Source organism: Pyrus communis, chromosome 4 (assembly GCF_041283825.1).
Source record: "Pyrus communis isolate YQ-2024b chromosome 4, ASM4128382v1, whole genome shotgun sequence".
In the NCBI taxonomy this organism is placed as follows: Eukaryota; Viridiplantae; Streptophyta; class Magnoliopsida; order Rosales; family Rosaceae; genus Pyrus; species Pyrus communis.
Window position 1 is genome coordinate 5,747,468 of NC_142568.1, and position 15,439 is coordinate 5,762,906.

At 34.2% G+C, this 15,439-nt stretch overlaps 2 long non-coding RNA genes and 1 pseudogene across 2 annotated transcripts; 2 read left to right on the forward strand and 1 right to left on the reverse strand.

Moving 5' to 3' along the window:
• The first annotated feature begins 1,427 nt into the window (after nt 1-1,427).
• On the forward strand, nt 1,428-4,191 carry LOC148697362 (uncharacterized). Its single transcript, XR_015961521.1, has 4 exons — nt 1,428-1,650; nt 2,005-2,097; nt 2,577-2,602; nt 2,924-4,191. It is a non-coding gene; the product is annotated as an uncharacterized LOC148697362 (long non-coding RNA).
• An 8,770-nt stretch (nt 4,192-12,961) lies between these two features.
• Nucleotides 12,962-13,715, forward strand: LOC148697363 (uncharacterized). Its single transcript, XR_015961212.1, has 3 exons — nt 12,962-13,188; nt 13,344-13,398; nt 13,526-13,715. It is a non-coding gene; the product is annotated as an uncharacterized LOC148697363 (long non-coding RNA).
• Nucleotides 13,716-13,977: 262 nt separating this feature from the next.
• Nucleotides 13,978-14,995, reverse strand: LOC148697364 (thaumatin-like protein pseudogene; annotated as a pseudogene).
• Between the last annotated feature and the right edge of the window lie 444 nt (nt 14,996-15,439).

A 15,439-nucleotide genomic window follows, 5' to 3' on the forward strand; every position in this document is an offset into this window, starting at 1 on the left:
ACCAAATTAATTCCCCATTGTGATTTAATATAATTGAATGTTAATAATTTTTCATGCTTTTGTAAAAAATTTCGTCTAAATTTCAGATTTTTGGAGGATCCGTCATTAAACTTATGGGTTTTTTTGATATTTTTATCTGAGATTTAGTATTTTTTTTCTTCTAGATTTTGTAGAGTACTTCGATTAAATTTGTGAGTTTGGTAGTTGTATTTTTTCTGTGCATTTTTAGTGAACTTGGTTGTGGGTTTTGATGTTTGTCTGCAGCAGGGAAAGGGAAGAAGATCGTTGCATGCCCTCCACCAGTTCCAGATTCTCATTGTGCCTGGCCACCTAGCGAACCAAGTGGTATTTCAGAACCTGCAGGAGATGATCAAAGCGAGATGGTATAGTTTTTTGTATTTTTTGCTATTGCTGTATGTAAATGACCAAATCGAATGCCTTTGAGCTCCTTACAAATTCACTTTCCTGACTTATTTTTCTTATGAAACTCTGTCCAACCATATTTTCTTATATGGTTAAAGTTGGTGGCAGAATTCTTAAGGAGATCTTCCACAAGCAGTAAGCTTAACATTAAAGGATCAATCTTCTTCATTATCTTTATCGGAGCAATACATCTTTAATGCATGTGTACATTAAAGGATCATTCTTTTAATTTTCTCTTTTTTCTTTACTGAAAAAATCCCCAATTTGGTTGTTTTTTGTTTGAAAAGAGTAACGGCGTCCAAGGATGATTTGGAGCTCGGAAAAAATCCCTAATTTTCTCTGCTTCTTGAGATCGACATGGCTTCCTCGACTATTTTCACCGAGGTTTCTTGCTTCAAATTGGTATGTTCTATAGCTCCGTTCAAATTCGTATGAAAAAGTAGTGAATTATTTTGTTTGTAGGTTTTTTCAAATGGATTTTTTTGTGTGGGATTTATTTGAATATTTTGGGTTTGTTGGGTTTTGCTGCCTTGACCTTGCTCATGAGTGGTCATGTAAGGTTATTAAAACTTTCTAGATTTTTGGGTTTTGCTGTAATGAATTAAAGATTTGATAAAGACATTATTTATTTTGTGGAATTCCTTTTAAACATTAGAATTTGTTTTGTCTCACATTTGATGATTTGGGTGTTGAGCAGCAATGCTTTGATGATAATCTCTTTATAAAAAGGAGCCATTAGAATATTTGAGGCTAAGCTTAATACTAATCAATGTAGCTTCAAAGTATTTTATTTTCAGTCTTCAAATTAAGACTAAAGATTTAACATCATGCAATATAGTTTCAATTGTTAAAGATAGTAGATTGAGGTTCTTTGAATCATGGTGGTATTGGTTTTTGGCATTGAATTTTAGTTTTGAATGTGACTTTTATGAAAGAGAATAAAACTATCCATTTCCTCATTAATAATTTGTATCAAACTTGCCATTTCATAAGACTCAAACCTCAGAATTGTATGAAAAAGGATAAAACTGTAGCATACCATTTTATTTATGTTTGATTACATTGGTTATTATTACTAATAGTTACGTTTTGTGCATATTGTAGCTTTCATTTTAACTTCCCTAAACTTTCTTCGACTTTCCCTTTCTTACAGGGTTTTATTTAAGACAAAGTTATACATCCTAACGCAAAGGGAGAGAGTAGGCAAATGCTGGCATTGTTGATATTGTAAGTGAGTTTGAAAATAGGATTTCTAATAGTTTGCTAGCCGTAAAGTTATTTCTTCGTCTCCCATAAGGTTCAACTTTTTATATACACATTCACGCTTTCTCCATTTCTCTTTTCAACTACTGAAGCAAAGAGATATTGTATGTCTACTAAATTCAGAAAATCAATAATGTTTTACACAATTCTTTCAAACGGTTAATTGTTGTGCTATATCAAATTAGTCGCAGAGTTGAAGATAGAAAATTTAATCGTGTCAGTAATTCATGGTGTTCAATTTTCATGCTTTGCCATACTTATCCACTTTATTACTTCTTTTGATGTAATCTGAATTATATATTTTTTCATCTTCATTAGGCACTTCTCTTTGGAAAGAAGCATGTTTGGTATTCAATCCACCATTTAAATGGGAAAGAGGAAGTTCCCCGTCACATGGTTAGAGCCGTAGAGGTAAATGATTCTTTTTCTTGGATCAAGTTTTTGGAACTTTACCTTATGTCTAATGGCTTTTGTTGCTGTTTGTTTGCGTTAACTAATATTTTTGAATCCCTGGTAGTATTTTTATATTCTTTTGAAAAGAGAATGTTATTTCATCCTGTGTTTTTTTCTCAAATAAATCCATGCTTTGTTAATTGTTAGCTATTCTTTGCTCACTAAAATAAGCCACCTTAATTAATTAAGGTCTCTTGCTGCTGTTTTTGTGATAATATTACCATCTTTATTTCCTCTTCTGTTTTTTTTTTCATTACAATTTGACTTCATGTTACTTTTTACAATTGGTCCTTACTTGACTGAGCCATAGTAAATTGTCCATAATTCACCTATATACACTCTCGATTTTGATGATTACTCAAATGAAATTTGTGATTAGTTTTATTGAATTGTTTTTATTTAATTTAATCTGTATTTTTTTTTTTTTAAATATGCAGGGGGAGTTGAAAGTCAAGAGGAGGGGGTAAGCACGTATTAAGTTTTTGTATCTCAATCTGATCGTTTGATTTCAAATGCTGATTGTCTTTCTCTTTTCCTTTTCCTTTTGTTTATAAAGAATCAAACTGTTTCAGTTGCAAACAGTGTGGATCAAGTTGTGGTAAAAAGGTCCTCCGCTTATATGATGATTTAATATATGAACAATTTAGATCATCCGTTAATTGACATTTCAATTGAATTTTACTTTCATATAATTTGCTTCACATAATGTAAAAACTATTTTAATGGTTTCAATAGGATGATATAGAACAACTATATTCATTTTCTTGACTTTTTTTTTTGGCAGCTCATGAAATACTTTTCTCGAGCCTTGGACCAATAAGAAAGTAAAGCACAGAAGTTCTATATTACATGTTAGTTTTAATCCATTACTAAATTTTTTTTGTTTTTTTTTTGTTTTTTTTTTTTTTTTCGTTGTTGGAAATATTGGTATTTCTGTTAGTTGTTGATGGGTAGCTTGAATTTTGTTCAAGTCGTAGTAATTTCCGTACAAGTTTACATTTTTGTGTGGAATTTGTGCAACTTTTGGTGTTTGTGTGGTGTTATTTTGATTGGTTGTTGGCCTTTGATTTTGTTATGGTGAAAATGTTTCCCTCTCTTTGCTTGATAAAATCATGTGTTTTGGATTATGGTGCTGATTTTGGTTCTTATCTATGACTGTTGGTGATGTAACATTATAGGCTTTAGGTAGTAGGTTACGTATTCTTAAAAGATAACCGAGTACATCCTAATAGCTGCATCCCTTGGTTTGTGATTATGTTGCTCGATTACTGAGGTTTATTTTTCGGTGCTCTCTGCTTGGTTCTCACATTTGAGTCATCTCATCAAATCATTATATAGATTTCCACTTGAAATTTTAGCTTTGGAATAGTTAGGTGGCGATCTCTGCTTGACTTTGTCGATTGAGTCACATCACCTAATCATTGGAGACTTCTTTTCCTTTGATTGGAAAAATCATTGGAGAGTAGTATTTCCTATTGAAATTAACTTTGGAATGTAGTGCTGCTCTGCATTTGTAAAGGTGAAAACTGACGAGTGCCAAGTATGATTGTGTAAACTTCGATAAGTTTTAGAGTTTTATCATACCACATATCAAATGAGCAATATGTGCCGGCGAATTTATTATGTTAGAAGCTTAAAATTTTCCATTCCAGCCTAATTGAATTTTCTTCTATTTTGAATTCGATATAAATGCATTAAGGCCACTCCAGTTTCATTTGTGTCGTCTAAATTATTATTATTATTGTTACGACTTTCTACATGATTTAGCTATATTCTAATTTCTAGCTTTTAAATTTAATATACTATCGTAACTAAATTTATGTTACGTGTTGGTAGCCCCATTGACATATATAACTCCATTTTGCCTTCTCCATAACAGGCCTTGGACATTGGTAAAGAACAAATGGTTGATTTGCTGAGGAAGTATGAATCACTAGAACTAAATACATGAGCCTTAGAGTGTTGTAATATATTGTACAAACATGTATCATAAAGATGTAAATATGTTTTGATATAGAAGTAAATATATTTTAATATATTTTATATGTTTAACATTGTTTTAGACCCGCAGCATTGCGCGGGCTAAGTTTCTTGTTAACTCTAAGCATCAAACTAGCCACACAATATTATTTCACTTCACGTGGATACAGATTTGGTCTACTCTACCATTATTGCTAGGCCTTATAATACTACCAAGTCAAAGCCTAATTTGGTCCAAAGTGATATATCAATGCCATAGGAAAAAGTTCGTCGGTAGAAATTTGGCATATATCCTAATCAAATGGTATAATTCTATGGTAGATGCTTTGGCATATAGCCTATTCAAATGGTATAATTCTATGGTAGATGCTTTGGCATATAATTCTATGGTAGAAGAAGTTGATTGATAGTGTTTTTAGTTTTTAGCAAAGATTAAGGTTTGTGTGGGTGTAGATATTTCCTTTTTTGTTTTTTCACATAATTCAAAATTAAAATGGAAGAGGAAGATAGGGATTGTGTGGGTGTACACATACCCCTCTTTAGTTCTTACCAAAATTACGGTTTGAGCAATTGTAGATAATTTTAATTAGGGAATTTTTTTGAAATGTCATATGAACCTGTACACATTTTTTAATTTGTCATATAAACTAAAATTTTAAGTAATTTGTCATACCAACATTTTTAAATAATTAATTTGTTATCTCTCTCTCACTCTGTTAAGTTTTCCCTCCAATATAAGTCATGAGTCTCACACATGACTTGTGTTTAGGGTTATTTCGATCATCTTAAAACCTTACTTCCCTTTTATTAAGTTACTTCTGGATATTCCAAATATGTAATGATACACAAGTGGGAGTTCGCATTTTAGCATGTCACGAAGACATAATTTCATACGAGCTCTATAAATGAGAAATAAGTTGATGTTTTGTGTCATAAATTGAGTTATAGATGCATATGCCCTAAAGAAAAGTAAAAAATTTAAGTGCTTGTACTAAAGAAAAGAAAAAAACTTGTGAAAATATTTTAAAATGACCTAAATAGCCCCGAACACAAGTCATGTGAGAGGCACATGACTTTTATTGGATGGAAAACTTAACAGAGTGAGAGTTAGATGACAAATTAATGATTTTGTAAAGTTGGTGCGACAAATTGCTTAAAATTTTAGTTTATATGATAAATTGAAAAATATGAACAAGTTCATATGACATTTCAAAAAAGTTCCCTTTTAATTAGCATCGAACTCGTCGTTCATGAAATTCGAATTTAAAACTTTTTACTTATGAAAAAAAAATCATTAAACTGTAATATTAAATTACAACATTCTTTTTCTTTAGTGCCTTATATATACACAAACTCATTTCGTGGATATACTAGGGTAATATTGCTCTTTGCCCCATGAACTTTCCACAATTAGTCATCAAGTCATTTCATCATATGGAAAACTAAAATGAAAAAAAAGAACAACTACCAACATAAAGACCAAACTCACACAACATACGCACGACGCTGCATTGTACACAAAGCCCTCATATTTTCATTACAGTCAAAACTATTGCGTACATAAAACCTTTAATTAGTACTTATTAACCAATTCCATGTCTCATGAGATCGAGGAAAGAAATAATTTCAAGGGTAGAACACAACGTTGTAGTCAGTCCCACTAGGACAAGTAAACGTACTTGTTGGATCATCCTTAAGGTAACTATAAACATCCCTACACCGATATTTTCAAAATATTGTGAAAATTGTAAATTAAACTTTGTATTTGCAATATACAAGGAACCAGTACATATAGCAGCTTAAGGGAAGGTAAACACACACGCCACCCTTGACCTTTGAATTAAGACTGAACCAAAGGAGATTACTTTAGCCAATAACACTCTTTCTAACCACTTAGTCTAAGATCTAGTGGTATTCCTTTTCATTTATAAGTGAGAGGTTTTAGGTTTGATTCTCGCCAAATACGAATTTGAACCACATTATTGCTAGCTCATTATGAAGTTTAGCTCACCTTCCACCCTTTAGTGTAGATAATGTTGTTTATTCAAAAAAAAAAAAAAAAAAAAAAAAAAAACACTCTTTCTGAAATCAAGGAAGATTATAGCAGAAACAAGGAAAACAAAAAGCTCTAACTTCTAGGGCTAAACAAAAAAGGTTAAGCTGGAATTAAGGGGATGACTTTCAAGATGATTTTACTTCCCTAGATTCATGTCGACTTGGCTGGAATTAAAGGGTTGACTTTCACGCTGATTTTACTTCCCTTGACATTGACTTGTTACTTCCAATACTCCCCTTCAAGCATCAAGGAGATTGATTGATACAAACTTGCTTTGTAAATGCTGAAACTAAGCAGAGGCCAATGCCTTGGTAAAAAGGTCCTCCAGTTAATCATGGTTGCCTGTCCAATGCCTTGGTAAAAAGGTCCTCCAGTTAATCATGGTTGCCTGTAAACACCATTTAAATAACTTTGGACTAAACTTGGGCTCGTACATAATGACAATCCACCTTGATATATTTGGTGCTTTCATGGAAAACTAGGTTGGAGGCAATATGCATCGTGGCTTGGTTATTGCAGATGAGTGACATTGGTGTGCTGTTGGAGATACCCAAATCACAGAGAAGTCCTTTGGGCCATATGAGTTCACATGTTGTTGATGTCATGGCCATTTATTTTGCCTCGGCACTTGATCGAGCAATGATGATGTTTTTTGCTCTTCTAACCGACGAGGTTTCCTCCCACAAACGTGCAGTAGCTTGTGGCTGATTTGTGATTAAAGGGATTGCTTGCCCAATCAACATTCATATAGCATTGAACTTGTGTGGAACCATTATTTTGCATGAAAACTCGACGCCCTATAGAAGCCTTGAGATACTGTAGTATCGTTTAACAACATAGAGATCTTGAGAGCAGGAGAATCCATAAATTGGCTGGCTAAACTCAATATAAGTGATATCGGGCCTGGTAATAGTGAGTTAAATAAGTTTGCTTACTAACCTTTGGTAATAGCTAACATTGGTGAGCAATTCACCTTCCATGTCCATCTTTAATTTGCAATCCAAGGGAGTAGGGGCTAGTTTACAGTTAAGCATCTCTGGTTCTTTCGTTGATTAAAAAAAAAAATCCCTTGTGAGACATTGTCATCTCAATGCAAGAAAATATTTCAAACTTACCAAGGTCTTTTATAGCAAACTGTCGATGAAAACCTTTTTAAGTGAAGCAATCTCATCCATATTATCACTAGTGGTAATAAGATCATCAACATAAATCAAAATCATAAGTTTGCGTGCTGACCCAATTCAAACAAATAGTGAGTAGTGGACATTACTTCTTGTGAAAACCACATTTTCTAAGACGGAAATCAAATTTGCGTACCAAGCATGAGGGGACTGTTTTAAGCCATAAATGCCTTATGCTGTTTACAGCCTACGCCCTTAGTAGAGGCTTGAGGGTCACCTAGAGGTACTTGCACGTAAACCTCTTCTTCAAGCTCTCCTAAAGAAACACATTTTTTTACGCCCATTTGGAACAATGACCAACCATATTAACAGCTGCGGTGAGGAGAACACTCACAATATTCATCTTGACCACTAGAGCAAAGGTTTCTTTATAGTCCATCACAAAAGTTTGAGTAAAACCTTGAGCCACCAATCTGACCTTGTATCTCTCGATAGAGCAATCTAAATTGAACTATTTTTGTAGATCCAATGACTGCATATAGCCTTCTTGCCTTGTGGAAGTGTGACAATACTCCAAGTACTATTTTCATTCAGTGCACATAAATCCTCTGCCACAGCTTGTCGCCATTATTGGTGAAGACTACTTTCTGGAAAGTAGTTCGCTCATAGTGCATTGAGATCGCGCCAAGGAATGCAGCATGAGAGGGAGAGCATTTGTAATAAGCTAGGACATCTCTAAGTGGATGACGAGCTGCAAACGTGACATGGTCGATAAATTTGGCAGCTGGTTGTCGAGTTTGAGGAGGATTGCATCTAATATATGACTGTGGCTGAGGAATTACAGCAATTTCTTGTGGCACATGAGCATGACAATGATAGGCTAAGGAGTATTGTGAGGGTTCCTAGTCGGAGTGGCTGAGTCACAGGATAAGCAAGTTCTACTGGATGTGTGAGGAGCGGTAAGTCACGATTGGAAGCATGACCCTCAAAGTTAGGGTTTTAGCAGTAAAAAGAGATCAACAGGTTTCCCCTGGCATGAATTTGTATCCTACTTGCAGTAAGGAGTGTCTTCCTCAAACTTTACATCTATTGACACAACAATTTTGTTAGTGATCGGATTAAAACACTTGTAACCTCTTTGAGTTGAAGAATAACCCACAAAAAAGCACTTTAAAGCCCCAGGGTCTAACTTATCATGATCTGGAGTTGTATGTGAACAAAAAAACCTACACCCAAACACCTTAAGTGTGACAAGTCAATCGGTCGACCCTTGAAAGTTTAACAAGGGGATTTGAATTCTAACACTCGACTAGGAAGTTGATTAATGAGACATGCCGTGGTCTGAACACCTTGAGACCAAAAACATTTGGGAATGTTTTGCGAATCGTAAGTGCACAAGGTTTCTCGTAAATAAATCTATTTTTAATCTTAGCCATTTAATTTTATTGAGGTGTGCTAACATAACTAGTTTGGTAAAGGATGCCATCTGTGCTCGAGTTTGTGACATGGTGCTAGACATGTATTTGGTGCCATTATCCGATCTTAGTATTTGAATTTTGGAATCAAATTGAGTGATGACATGAGTGTGAAAGTATTTTAACATGTTAACAACTTCACTTTTAAACTTCAATAGATATAACCAAGTGGTTCTCATGAGATCGTCAACAAATGTCGCAAAATATTTATAACCATCAAAAGATTCAAGGATAGGACTCCAAGCATCCAAGTGTACAATTTCAAAAGACTTTCTAGATCTAGAAAAGGAGGGATTAAAAGGTAATCTAGCAAATTTGAAAAATGACACGTCTTGCACTTAACATGTGTTTGACACAAACTAGCTAGGAACCAACTTAGGCTCGGATGGGTGAGCTAAACGTTGATGCCACAAGTGTGGGTCTTGAGGTTGACTTGAACTAACTTGTTGTCCTCATGAGGGTGGGAAATCCTTTGACAAGTAGAGAGGCCATTTAGAAAGAAAGAAAGAAAGAAAAAAAAAAAAAAAAAAAAAAAGACCCCTTGACCAATCGTCCTCTTGGTGTCTATGTCCCGAAAAATCACATTATGAGGTGAGAAAATTGCAAGACAATTTAATGTCTTGGTGATTTTTCCTAGGGATGTGAGTTAAAATGGGAATGAAGCTACAGAAAGTGCTGTGGACTCAACTTGTTTGGTGATTATATGAATTTTCCCACTACCCATGACCGAGACTCCTTTTGTGCATTGGCAAAGGACACTTTGGATGACATGTTTTTAAAATCGCTCTAGTTTTGAATTTGATTTGTCATGTGATCGGTGGCACAAGAATCTATGATCCAACAATCATGTATAAGGCTAGTACTCATAGCAGTTGCGAAGGCTTTGAGAATACCTGGAGTATCTTCATGTGTAACTCCCTTAGCTAGGAATCCAGCAAATTTGCCAAGTAAGGCAGTGCTTCTCAACTCCAACTCTTGTTGCTCCTTCACATTCACCATTCCCTTTTTTCCTTGAAAGGTATGCATCGAATTCAATTAACAACATAGCCGGATTTGAAGTGAAATCCAACAAACTGTCAGTTGAAGTGGAGGCTACATTTTCTGCATAGTTGACCCTATATGGTGAGTTTTGAACAGTCATGAATGCTCCCTTACCATCCTATGCAAGACCCTTTGGTGCCTGGACGCACATCTAAGACCCAAGTTTGGCCTCTGATGAGCTCGCGGCTAGACGGTGTAAGAACAGTTGTTTTAGATGTTGAACCGAGATGCATTGGTTGACAAAAAGAAGAGAGCGCCGGCATATAGGATGGAGAAAACTAAGAGCCTTTTAAGGAGTCTCATTGTGGGAGCTAAGCAACACTAGATTTAATATATTGGTTTTTGGTGTGGTGGTGAATTTTCATGAGGTTATATTTTGTTGTACATTGAACTTACACATGGTCACCAAATGACACCATTTTCTAAGCTTGTTAATTTCCACCTATGGCAATAGAGGACCGATATTTCTTAGAGCCAGTATTTTCCACAAGATAAAGTGAGACAGACTTTTCGACTAAATGGTAAAACTTTGAGGGTTGAATTATTGCCCGCACTGATTTAGAAAACCTAAATGTTGACTGAGAGGGCAGAAGAGAAGTTCTAAGCATCAGACTTGTAACATCTGTCATTGGATTTTTGTGTGGAAAACTTTAAATTAGTGATAATAATTAAGGTTCTTATTCCGCCTTCACAACCAAACAAGGATAGGTAATTTCTTTTTTCTTTTTTTATTCATTGAAGTAGTTTTTTGTTTCGATTTAATTAATAGGAACAAGGCATAACTGAAATTTTGTCAAATGACATGACCAAGTAAGTTTTCTTAAACAACAGTGTGGATTCAACAAAATTGATGTCAAATTGCTTGTTTTCAAAATTATCAGTTGAATACAAAAGTTAAGTTATTAGACTGCATGATAGGGTATACAAATTTAAAAAAAAGAGTTTTAACAAAAAGTCTATGGTACTGTTTACTTTAACGAAAAACCACATTTTTACACTAAAAAGTCAATCCTGGTACTATTCACTTTACCTTTTATTTTGTCCTTATCGTTAAAACTCAAAGTTTTCAAGCCATTTTCATTAGTTTTCCTTTTAAAAAAATGATACAAATAAAAGAAAAACTATGCTCTAACGTGCCTGCAGGCTGTAGGCAATGACTTAGAATCGAATGAAAATGTTGAAAACATTGAAACCTAAACTAGATTGCTTATATATGGTTCATTTTGAAACCTTAGACTTTCATCGTTTGTCAAACCACATTCCAACCTTTTCTTCTCCTACTTCTTGTTTAAGTTTATGTTATGCTTTTTTCGCTTAAAAGATTTCGTAACCAACTCTCCACAAATTTCATTGAGTCATTAGTTAGGATGAGTCTGAAGCGTGTTTTCTTAAGTAATTTTTAATTTAGGTTGTCAATTTTCATATTAACTAAGAATATTAATTTGTCGGAAGGACTTGAACTTGCAAGAACTTGCCGATTCTAGCAACAACTAATTAAGTATACATACACTTGCAATTAATCAAAAAGATAGCATACCTGGCTAATCACTGATTCGCTATGCATGATTTGTTCTAGAACGCATGCAGTTGATTCAAACTATAGGATGAATGATGATCATATACTTGAATCAACATATATAAAAAGAGCCTGAAGATGAATTTATACGATATTGATTGGAAAGTCATATTCATCATGAATGAAAAACGATGTGATATCCAAGTGTTTACTGTGATGATGATCTAGAAGATAAAGATTGTTTATATAAACACATTTGCTTTTTTTTTATTTATATATATATATATATATATATTTTCAAGATGAGTAGTAGGTCAAATCATGACTTGCTGAGATATATATCCTCCATTGGAGTTTCTTAGTTAGAAAAATTATGTAACTATAGTCGCTTAGATGATAGTTATTAAACGTCTACTTTTCCACTTAACTATATATAAAAGGAAAGTATGTAAAAATATAATTAACAATATTTTATGAAGCTATCGTTGCTTATTAACCTGTTACGAGTGCTTTTTGTGACATAATGCATACCATTACATGTCCTGACAAGGCCGTAATTTTTTAAAGCAAAACGATAGCTTTATATTGATGATTAAGCAACACAATATAAATTGCCCGGATGATATCCGGCAGCTGGCCAACCGATGTGCCACGACATTATTGCATCACAAACATATTGTTCGTATACTTTATGGTAAAAACCAGTAGCAAAGGAAACATATATATGCTTCAATCACGGGCCGAAGACTGTTGGAGTTTTGAGCCTCCTTTTGTCCCACATTGGGGAACTCAAAGTTCTCTAGATGTCTTTATATTAGGTTAGTTACCTTTATTAGTGATTGGATATTGAATCATTTGGAATGAGAATTGAGGTGGTCACTAATTGTGTGGATTAAGTTTGTGATGATTGTACCATAATATTAATATAATATTAGTATTAATTAATCAAGACAAGGGCGGCCCTTGGGCCCTAGGAAGTTAAAATTACTCAGAGTTCACTAATTTTCGTACATAGAGTAAACACACAAAACAATTCGCCAAAATTCTATAATCCAGTGCGGATTGTAGGATTAGATAGTTGTATTCTAGTCGGGCAGACGTCATCAAACCATATGCATAAGAGTGTGAGACGGAAATACTGTTTGAAGGACATAGCTTTTGTACTAGTCTCTATCTGTGACTCAATCAAGTTAATATCATTTTAATTCCTGTAATTATTTCTTTTATTTCATTTTGTATTGCAAGTATTTTTTATTAATAAATAATCAATATTTCTGTTATTTTATTTATTTTTTGAATTGTTCTCCAAAAAGGACAACCTTTTAGATCATGGAATATTGATTATTAGGGACAGTAGCTTAGGGGCGAAAATATGGATTCGTCTCTATTAATTTGCATTAGGGGCGGATATATAAATTTGCCTCTAATTAAAGCGATAGGGGCGGAATAAAAATTGTTGCTATTAATTTTAGATATTAGAGGTGAATAAATGGGCCTCTAATATATTTAATGAAATTTAATAATTTTAGTTAGGTATTTACATATTTTTTCCGTTTATTTTGGATGTGTTTAATGGATAAATCAAAAGATATTAACTCCCAAAACCCTAATTCTCCAATACCTATGGACCCACATCCCTTATTTCTCTCATTTCCAACCTTCCACGCGCACAGACCCTCCATCGACTCCTTCCTTTTGAACTCGTGTTCTCTCTCATTTCTTCTCTATTTCTTCTTTATCTTTCTTCATTGTGATTCCAGATATCAAGAAAACTGAGCAACAAAATTTAAGAATGGGGTGAGTGCCCGGATTTGAAGAATTCGAAGTAGAACTGATTGAAAATTTTCAAGAAATTTTAAGGTAAAGGCCTTGTGCTAATCTTCACTTATGGATTTTCTTATACTTTCAACTTGGTGTAAGATTTCTAGGTTGTATTTTTAGAAGATTACCTTATGAACCGGCTCGATTTGGGGTTGGGCTTTCTTTGTTATTTTTTTTTTGTTTTGCTTTTGCAGATTTAATGTACAATTCTTTTGAGAAGGGTGACAATACAGGTTTCTTCTTATTTTTGTGAGTTATGTTTATATTTAAACATTACTTTATCTTATATTGCACTTTTATCTAGGATTTTCAATTGAAGTTTTATTTTGTAGAAATCCATTAACTTTACTTTCATCTCCCTCTACTGTATATGCAGGGATGAAGGAACGATAAAAGACGTATGCATTTGGAGGCTGAAGATTGAGTCTTTTATTATATATATGTTTTGTTATAATTTTATATGTACTACATTCTGGGCGAGATTTGTACTTCTTCCTGTTTCATGTATTCCTTATAAACATTGTAAATCAAAGATTTAACATTAGTAAAGAAATTTATTTCTTTAACTGGTACTAAAATTTTGATTTGAGTAGAACATTGTTTCAATGCATTCAACAAGAATACCTAGAATATGTGTGTGTGTGTACACACACACATAGGGAATTGTTCTTGGCACTCAAAATTTCTCATTTTACACTTCAAACTTTCTATTTGGAAAGAAAAATACAGTTGTGATGAGTATAGAATGAGATTTTTAGAGTGACAATAACACTTCTTATATATATATATATGTGTGTGTGTGTGTGTGTTTGACCAAAAATGTGAGTATATATTAATCAAATTTAGGAGGAAAGTAAAATTAAATAAATTCTACAATAGGGACAGAATTGTCTGCCTAAATTGCTTTAACTGTCAGCATGGCAGGAAAAGTAATAGGGGAGGTAAGTGACGTTATTAGGTGCCGATGGAGCAATAGCAATAGCAGTTTTAGGAGCAAATCTTTTATCCGCCGCTCCTTGATTTTAGGGGCAAAAATTAACAATAATTGCACCTAATAATAGTTACTAGATGCAAATTAAACTGCCTCCAACAATTGCAAATTTTGTAGGGTAGTTATTCGGGCTTGTAGGGTAGTTATTCGGGCAGAAGACAACCTTGTAGTTAGTTCCACTGGGACATGTAAATGTACTGGTTTGGTCATCCTTAGGGTAACTATAAGCATCCGGGCACCGATTCTTAAAAAACCTAGAGAAGTTTGTAGGGCCACAATTTCCAGAATTGCAACAATATTGATTAGTCTTGAACACGGTGCAAGGGTTGTTGCACCCTCCTGGAGCCCTCAGTTGGTCAGGGCACTGCCCGTTAATATCAGCCATGCACCTAATCCCCTTAGTGCACCCACCAGACGTCGGACTAAAATCCATAGGTACATTAAACCCATCAACAAGGGAGATGTCAAAGAAATCCAAGTTGTTAAATTGATTAAGGGCATATTCAGCTTGGGTCTTTGGTGGTTGACCATTGCCTTCGCATTGGAGGACACCCCCACAATCACCCGTTTGGCATTTGCCACGTCCTGCTCCATCGAAGATGCATCCTGTCCGGCCCCAAATGCAAGCCCCTTTGGTACCAGCACTCACATCTAAGGTCCAGGATTGGCCTTTGATGAGCTGGCGGCCACCGCCTGGTAGAGCAGCTGCCCATACAGTGTGGGTACAGTTATTTTGAATGTCAAATCGAACTGCATTGGTTGATGCAAAGAAGAGAATGGCACATAGAATGGAGAAAACTGAGAGGCTTTTAAGGAAGCTCATTGTGGGAGCTATAAGGGATACCAAAATTTGTAGATTGGTTTTAGTGTTGTGTTTTAAATTCTAAGGTGGGTCATGAAGTTATATAGAGCATTGGTAGTACTATGTTCGTCACCAAATTCAACATTTCCGCCTAAATTATAGGCGGCCCAATGCTCCTAGTTTCCACAAGAAAAAAAGTAAGAGAGACTTTTCAGAGAGATGACAAAATATCTCCAGTTTTCTTTTCTACACAATATCTTTTTAATATTACTTACTTTTTTTTATTGATTAAATCAAACAAGAAGTTTTGTACAAGAATTAAGAGAAATGTGCAGAAAAAAAGAGTGTATTTTTACTAACCACTCCTTATTACTATTGGACGAGTTTAAATTTTTAAATTTGTCATATCCATTACACAGATCTGGAAATTTAAATTCATCCAAAGATAATATATAGATTGGTGAACATCACAATCACTTAATGGTTCTGAGCAAAAA